Below are 7,820 nucleotides of genomic sequence, written 5' to 3' on the forward strand. Positions count from 1 at the left end.
GCAATACATTAGCGGAGTGCAGCGTCCGAGGGGATACGACGAAGCTTATTGGCCAAAGGATGACAAAGGCGAGTAGATTGAAAGGTGGCTGATAGCTGAAGAGGGCATCGGACTTGACCCTGACGAATGCAATGGTCATGATGGGCCTCGTGGTAGGAAATTTTCAGTGGACGTTACCCCTCGATAGTTGATATCGCATATTGGAAGAGGTACTGATGGTCCCCAGTCAGCACTAGCCTATAATCCACAAATAAGTCTTCTCACCTCCTGTTTGGCGTTCTATGAAAGACAAAGCAGGTCAGTGCATGTTCTCAATTTATCATGAGTGCTAGGCCTTACAGCGTCGATTTGCGCGAAGGTGTTGGTAAGGATGGAAATCAGAACTGAGTTTGGTATCAGCCTTGATCAGACGGGCTGAACCTACAGAGAATGGACTCACTGGTGAGCAGTAGCGTGTTTGAGAGCGCAGCAAACATGGTCATGAGAATTGGCCCGAAAACGGGATGAAAACTCGAAGCCTGCGCAAAGCTGAGATATGTGTTTCCGAACCAGATCTGGACCATTAGCCAGGTGATAGCCTTCACACTCCACGTGTCCTCGGCTTCAGGACAAGCCCAAACCTACATCAGCCATAGCCTTAAGATGAACTCATCGGGGAACAAATACCTAAGCTGTGTAGCGTGAAGAGCAGCCCGGAGAAGCATATAGCTGCGATGCCGATGAAGAATATGAAGTCCACAATCATCGCGCGTAGAGCTCTGATGCGAAGTTAGCAGAAGAACATGCGGATAAGAAGGCCACCTCACAGTACTACCACGTTGTTCGAGATGGCGAAGAATGCCAGACTGCATTGCAAATCAGTGATGAGATACAGCCGGAATTCGTCAGACCTTGGCTTACCGAGGGAATAGGATGCATGCGCCGCAAGCCAGTATGTCGAATCCCATCTCAGATGCACCGACTGCGCGAACGCAAACATAGCATATAAAAAAGAATGCACGCGACAGGCATACTGTGCGACTTACCGTCATGATGCGCGAGACCTTTGATGCGGAAGCCGAGGTACACGAAGAACACCACGACGAACGATGTGTCGAATACGTTCCACATCTAGCACAGAGCTCAAGCGCGGACAGCCATATAAACAAACTCGTGGGACTTACACTGGCCATGTACACTGACAAGAACACGGTGAGCTCGAAGTACGTGTTACAGACAGTTCAAGTACTCACTGCCCCATCCATACTCCTTTGAGGCTGTGTACTCTTCGAGCGTGAACGCAGTAGCGAATAGTATGAACACAATCTCGAATCCATTCACTGTGCCGACTTCTCGATCTGTGCCAGGAGGTCATTATACGCGCACGCGTCCGTCCAACATACTGTTGTCACTCACTGGACAGACACAGAAGAAATGTGGTCAGCAAAAGAGCAAAATTTAAGAATTCCAAAATTGCGCCATATCTAGGCACGCGCAGCCGGTAGTGGTCAAGGAAGGGTGCTTTCCGATAGTCGTACATCTCAATTGCACGTGGCTTGTAGTTGTCAGCGAGAACAGAATGGGTCGACGCCATGGAGAAGATGACCCTCCCTGAGTATATATCGTTAACCACAGTTTGGACCACAGGTGCGGATAAGAAGGCCTTGGCTTCCGTGGAGATCGCGAGCTGACATTGAAGATGAGACACCGAGATGTCCTCTCACAAGGACGAAAGACTGACCTCCAAAGCACACTGCGGATCATCCTGCTCCTCAGTCCCCATGATGGACTTCACTTCCTGTATCACGTCTAGAGGTGCACCTGCAAGCGGACTCCAAGTAGCAGTCAAGACAGCCACTAATCGGATCTTGGTGGAAGCGAACGTCCCAAGAAGCTTCATGGCGAGGATCTCACAGAGGCTTGCTCTGGAATACATGACGCCCGAGTATGCAAGGTTCTCTTGGGCTTCCGAAAGGAAGTGCGAGCGGACCACGAAACACGCGTACACCACCGCCAAATTGTCCAGTTTGGCATACTTGAAGACCAATGGGCGAACAACGGCAAAGTTAATATCCGACGCAGTAAGTTGGCTATATGCGTGTCAGGCATGATTACAGTACTCAGAAACGAGGAAATGCGTACTCCCAGCTTAGTGCCGTGTCTACGTGGCAGTGGTGTCATTCATATGTGCATGCATGAATGCATTGGCACGCACCGATGTCTTTCTGAAGCACCCGTTAGCCTCAATAACATGTCTCTGGAGTGTACTCACTTCAGCATCTCGCTTGATGGCTGGGATGAGCGGAAAGACCTTGACAGACGCAAGCATTTCCGGGGTTGGTCCAAGCAGCGAACTCGTTTGCTCTTCGTCCATGTCCGATTCGTTCCTCCCGAGTCGGAAGTTGGCTAGGTATGCTGCCTAGTGCGAATTCGGTCTATCAAAGCAGGAGCAGAAGAACAGCTGGGTTGCTTCACGGCTTGCGCGTGTCTCGAGGGCGGGCCATTTGATAACCCGCAGAGCGGCGCGGTGCTCGTCGGACGTCGGTGTCCACAACGCGCGGTGCTTTCCAGTGCGTCAGAACACGTGACGGTTCCTAGATGCAGATTGCCAAAAAGGGATCGGGTGCCACAAGGCAAGTGGCTCTGACTTCGCGCTTCAGACCGACCCTCATCTCTGCCTGGGAGGATTACCATTGTGCACAAGTGCCTATCATCCACATATCGACGGAATGGCTGCAGTGGGCCTGTCGAAGATCCCTACCTTGCGTGAGCTGTACAAGGCGGCAGCTCTTCGGGCCAGCGCGCTTCGATACCAGCCGAAAGATCAGTACCTGGACAGAGTATCTTTGTAGTGGGTAATCTCGCGTTCGATCTCTATGCATTCTCTTGTACGACAAATATTGGTAGCCAGGGGGATATCACCAAACTTGAGGTAGATGCTATCGTGAATGCAGCAAACAGAAGCTTACTAGGTAAGTACAACCACCATATTTTCTTGGTCTACTATGCAGACCTGACAGCAATCGAGGCGGAGGAGGCGGTAAGTACTTAAATCCTCGTTTGTATCCCACCGATGCCAGCATGTTGCAGTCGATGGTGCCATCCATGCCGCCGCAGGACCTCGCCTTCTGGACGAATGTGAGTATTGAATTATAATCCCGAATGTCACTTTTCTCCATATAAACTATAATTCGACAGGCCGCACTCTGAATGGTTGCGACACAGGAAACTCGAAGATTACGAAAGGATACGACCTACCTGCGTGAGTGCGCCTTTCCGCGAGAATGAGTGGCATCGTCACACAGAAACATTCAGCCAGCATATTATACATACCGTGGGGCCCATCTACTCGGACCATGATGTTGAAGGGAAGGCGGAACAGCTGAAATCGTGCTACCAGACAAGCCTGCAGATAGCAGTGAAGAGTTCCCTCAAGCACGTCGTGAGCAGGCGTTCTGGTTTTTCAACAACATGAGTTAGCCTATCTAACTCGCCGATCTGTGTTCATAGGCATTTCCTTCGATCTCCACCGGAATTTATGGCTATCCGATAGAAGACGCTACCCACATCGCACTCGATACCGTACGACAATTTCTAGACTCGGACGAGGGAGAATCCGTACGTCGACTGAGTAACAAATCGTTCTTAGCTGTCTGACATGACCTGGTAGTTGCATCGTGTCATCTTCGTTGTTTGGAGCGACAAGGACAAGGGTGTCTACGAGTGAGTTGCATCGACATATTAGGGAAGAGCATCTCTAAATACTGAACCGACATTTAGGGACCTCATCCCACAGTACTTCCCTGAATCGGAGCAGGAATGACTGCCTAGGAAACATGCCCTTTGATGTCGTCTATGGGCCAAATTTCCCACAAATGTTTTGCAAGTTGTCTGCCTTGTATGAAGGCTCTATTTCAAAAGTTCAATCGTGCCGGCGTCCTTGCGTGGCTGGCCTTGAACTTGTGGCATCAGACTATCCCGTACTCTCCGGAAGCAGATGGCCCTCGTTTCCCCGATTGGTTCTGCTGCTGTGTGTAAAGCCTATTTACCTCGATCCGGATCATGGCGGATGGCCCGGACCGCCGTGTCTGCTCTATTCTACCCCGCATGACCTACGGAGCAACCAGTCGGACTACTCGTTTCTCGGTGTCGTGCAGCAGACCTGGATCCTGTGATCCAGAGTAACCTAACTTATGGTGCACGATGCTTCTGTGCAATGTTGTGCCTGGAACTGCACTTGGAACTGCACTCACGAATCCGCCAATATAAATGTCGAGGCTAACTTCTCGTGTGATTCTTTTACTGCGGCGTCTTCGCGCACAATCGCACAAACAGCCTGCGGGTCGCAACTGAACGCCGTTTTACTGAACCATGGGTCGGGTGTATAACATCTTCATTGCCATATTTTGCTCTATCGGTACGTCGCTGCCACAATGACTCTCAAGCACGTAGCCCAGTTCAACGCAATACTCATCAGGGTCATTTCTCTTCGGGTATGCTCAACTCTCTGTCGTCTGAGGCCTAGCTCAACATCTTTATCAACACTGCAAATGTTTAGTTATGACAGGTGAAGAACTGCAGCTGGGACATCGCAGCAATGGCTGACTTACATGACATTGTAGTGGAGTGATCGCCTCCGTCATTACATTTGGCCAGTTTGAGGACTTTGTCGACGACCCTGCAAAGTACAGTAGCCTTTCTGGAGCTGTAGTCTCTACGTTCACGGGTGCGGCTTATTCTGCCGACGTACTATTGAACTAGCTAATGTGCTCCCCGTAGGCGGATGCTTCTTCGGGTGCATGTTGGCAGGATGGTATGTTAATCTATCGCCCGTCACGGTCTCATATGTCTAAGTGGGTCTCAGGACGAGTGACAAAATAGGGAGAAAGCGGAGCATACAGGTCTGTTGCTCGACTGCAGAACTGTATCAGCTGTGACAAGGGATTGCTTTATCAGCTAGGTGCTCTCATAGACCTATGGGGATGTGCCATGCAAGCCGGTGCGAATAATTTCGCTTGCATGCTCATAGGTCGCATCGTTGCGGGCTTTGCCATAGGGCGCGTGTCGCATTGTATTTCCAATGCATTACGTTCATACTGACCACTCACCATGCAGAATTTTGTCCATGTCTGTGCCATTGTACAACGTCAGAGGACTACCATTTCACGGGAGCATACTCTGATATCTACTGTCTATAGACGGAGATCGCACCGCCAAGGATCCGCGGCTTCATTGTGGGTCTGGCTCAGCAAATGATTGGCATAGGGTTCATTGTTGCGAACTGGGTATGCATAGCACCGCCGAGTTATCAGAGCATGCGTCTCAGAAGTTTTACCCATAGGTCGGCTATGGCTGCCAATACATTGACGGTTACGGAAGCTGGCGACTCGCTTTGGGTCTACAGGTCCGTCAGATACAACTCAGTGTCGCACAGCTTGCGTGGTAATGCCTTGCCGTAGCTTGTACCTGCCTTCATGCTGCTCATCGGCATTCAATTCCTGCCTTATTCTCCAGTGAGCTGACCATTCCAGTAGTGCGTCCGTCTATGCTGAATTATTTACCTCAGCGTTGGCTTCTCGAGCAAAATCGTGACGACGAAGCACGAGCGGTCGTCTATAAGCTGCATGGGGTGGAATCAGCAGAGAAGAAAGTGTCCGCGGACGCCGAGTTCACTGATATGCAGCTCACGATCAGCGCCGAGATGGCGACAACATCCCGACGATTGAGTGATCTTTGGGAGACACCGGCGATGCTCAAGCGTACTCTTGTTGCTGTGGGCGTGCAGGTCTTCGGACAGTTTTCAGGGATCAATGGTGTCGTATTCCCTGCATATTCTTGTGTCTCGTTCGCTGAAGGTCTTCCACGTATGCCGCAGTCATCAATTACTTCGGACCAGCGATGTACCAGTCACTCGGTCTGAGCTCCAGCCAATCACTGCTCATTCAGGGCATCTACGGCGCTGTAGGCCCTATCACGAACTTCATGTCAGTCTTTGACTGTCGGGTGATTTGCATTGTCTACTGAAACGAACGCTGCAGATTCATTACATGTATCCTCGACAACGTTGGACGGAAGAAACCGCTCATGTTTGGCGCGGCTGGCTTTGTCGCTACGTACTCCGTTCTCACTGCAATAGTCGCAAGCTTTCCGCCGGGATCATCCGACAACCATCCTGCTCAGCGCGCTGGAATTGCCATGATCTTCCTGACCAGTATCCTCTTCTCGCTGAGCTTCGGACCGATCAGCTGGGTGCTGACGTCTGAGGTGAGTTCAGTGCTTGCGCATGGCAAGACACAAAGATAAAAAGCTACTGTGTACAGGTGTTTCCGACGAAGACGCGATCTATCGGTACGGCAGTCGCAGTATGCGCGAACTGGGCCTTCAACGTGCTATTCTCTCAGGTAGGTTTATTTCTTGTCCTGCAAAGTCTGCGTCTCTGATTCCCATCCTCCTGTACTACTAGGTATCCAACATGGCTATCGACAACGTAGGTTGGAGGTATTACCTGCTATTCATTCTCCTCAACTTCGTCGACTTCTGCTTGATCGCACTCTTCTTCCCCGAGACGAAAGGTGCGCTCGTGACCGCCATTTCTAATTACCAGATAAAACTGAAACTGCCACCTCGTCAGGGAAATCGTTGGAACAGATGGCAGAGGTCTTCGGGGACGATGTTGATCCTCACGAGATACTGGGACATCATCCGGATGCTCAAGACGCATTGGATGACACCTCCGGGAAGCATAAAGAGGCGTGACGAGTCTTCATTGCGATAATATCGAATGTATCTCAGTCACGGTGGTGCATCTCTTCGGGTCATGCATGTAGGATTAAGATGATGCCTCACAACAATGCTTTCATGAGCACGAAATTGTCGCCATCAATTTTTGTGCCTCTATCCGAGTCTATCGCTGCGTTCAACCAAGTTACTTTGCCAATGATACAGCACAATCTGAACGCGTGCCAGTGCACCCCTCTTCCTGAAGACCGCTGATCTGCTTGAGCTAATTCTTCCACTTAGAGCGACTGCTGTACCGCACATGGGTCCTGTAAAGCTAGCTTCTGTGAAGCCCTGACTTCTAAAGCTCGAAGTGAAGATATGTACTTCAGTACGCTTATGCGTGCCAGTAAAACAATGGCCCACTGAACGCAATCACATGACCGCCTTTCTGCTTCCGCCACGATCGTCGAATCTCGATCAGGTTGCAGACTCACTCAGTCACTGCCAGTGATAATTCACACCTCCTGCCTGCATCCAAAGTTGCCGCAAGCCTAATAGCAGCGGACCACAACATGGACCGTACAAGTGTACTCTCACTACCCGTTGAAGTGAGTCCCCTATTGTCCCGCTCGTACGTTTACCAACATAGTATCAAAGCTGCTATACGACATACATATTCACGCAGCGTCCCCGAATCTCCCGCTGGCATGCAAGCATCTCTATGCCGTGTGCAAGTCTGCACCAACCTCTGTCCACGCTCAGTATCTCATTGAGAGCTATCACTCCGCTCGTGCCTACAGCACCGTCGCCGATACCATCTCCTTGGCCCTTCGGTACCCTGTCTGCAGTCAGGCCGTCCTTGACACAATCATCAGGAGCCCCGAGTATCCCACTCTGTCCTCAGAAAACCGAAGAAAGAGGACGGAGCTGCCGCGGAGACTCTTTCGCAACTTATCGCCGCGTCCTACAAGCATAGGCAAGCGGAAGCGAGGCGAGCCAGAACCTTCCGGGTGGACAGAAGACGACGACCCGCTGCCTTTCCTTCGCTACCTCTATGCCCACCCGCGCATTCGTACGCCGGGAGCCGACTCCTGGGAAGGCTACGCGCTGACGAAAGCCGT

This window comes from Fomitopsis serialis, assembly GCF_022376445.1.
Source record: "Fomitopsis serialis strain Sig1Antser10 chromosome Unknown B0H18scaffold_252, whole genome shotgun sequence".
In the NCBI taxonomy this organism is placed as follows: domain Eukaryota; kingdom Fungi; phylum Basidiomycota; class Agaricomycetes; order Polyporales; family Fomitopsidaceae; genus Fomitopsis; species Fomitopsis serialis.